The sequence below is a fragment of the Acyrthosiphon pisum genome, chromosome A2, assembly GCF_005508785.2.
Source record: "Acyrthosiphon pisum isolate AL4f chromosome A2, pea_aphid_22Mar2018_4r6ur, whole genome shotgun sequence".
NCBI classification, from domain to species: Eukaryota; Metazoa; Arthropoda; class Insecta; order Hemiptera; family Aphididae; genus Acyrthosiphon; species Acyrthosiphon pisum.
In genome coordinates this window covers 34,651,782-34,653,021 of record NC_042495.1, presented here as the reverse complement: position 1 = coordinate 34,653,021, position 1,240 = coordinate 34,651,782, and the positions used below count along the sequence as shown (strand labels likewise).

At 23.0% G+C, this 1,240-nt stretch overlaps 1 protein-coding gene across 12 annotated transcripts in view; it reads right to left on the bottom strand.

Annotated features, from left to right (window-relative positions):
• Positions 1–1,240, bottom strand: part of LOC100167639 (sorbin and SH3 domain-containing protein 2) — a 59,862-nt gene that overhangs the window by 38,384 nt on the left and 20,238 nt on the right. The gene's annotated exons all lie outside the window — the stretch shown is intronic.

Genomic DNA, 1,240 nt, shown 5'->3' with positions numbered 1-1,240 from the left:
GACTTATATAAGTCTATAAATAATGGTTATGTATTTTCATACATTTTTCTAATATTGGACATTCACATTGCTGTGGATATATATATAAACTTTAAAAATACAATACTTTTAAATAATAATAATAATTAAAAAGAATTTGAAAATATTATATTCATTGATACGTATTTTAATATTAATAGTTCATAATTTTTAGTTTAAATAGATATTTTTGATTCAAACAATGTACTTAAATTTAAAAAAGGTACTAATCCAAGCACTTTTACTGTCCTAAAAGGCGATGACAGACACAAAAAAAAAAATTTAAAAAAATTTAAAAAAAAGGTGAGTAAGTGGATGTCGCTCTGCTGTACAGTAGGTTACAAGTGGGTCACTGTATAATGGATAGTATTAAATTTGAATTCAATGATATAATATCACTGTATAAGAAAAACGATTCTGAGCGGAGACAGTTTGTCAGTCTAGGTATCTATTATAGGTATACTTATCTATAGACTATAGTATTGATATAGTATTTATAGTATTGAAAAAAAATTGACCTATAATAGGTATCAATAATAAATTCCAAATTAATCATATCACAATATCCATCAGGTAACGCGTTATACATAAACAACAAACCGTGGTACTATGACAGATATATTATAATAGTATACTTTAGAAGTTTCAAGTACCCACAAATAATATTATACAATCAAAACAAAATAACTAAAATAGTTATTCCAGGTTTTTTAATATGTACTTTTGTTCAAATTGGAACTTAAAATGACTATAAAAATGAACTGTGCTTATGTATTTTTTAGAATTTTTGGTAACAGAATTAAATATTTACGTGGAATATTGTTTAAAATTTTCAATCCTTAGATATAAAAGTTGAACATTTTATAAATTTTTAACTACAAAATAATTATTCAATTTTAAATTTGATAAATGTTGTCAAAATTTCAACTTCAAATGCTTATAAAAGATAATTGTGCCTATGTATTTTAAATATTTTTCAACTGCTATTGTAACAATGTATCAGGAGCCTTGTATTAATTTTTTACACTTTTTGGCCCAATAGATAAAACTTTATTGATATTTATAGAAAAAAAAACTAAAAAAATTGAAAACTTACAATGTCCGTAAACAGCTCAAAAAGAGTCAAATTATTTTCAAAAGTTTATCTTATATAGAAAATTTTAATATAAACATCCAGTGAAATTTTCAGTTTCTACAGTCATTCGTTTTTTAATTACACAAA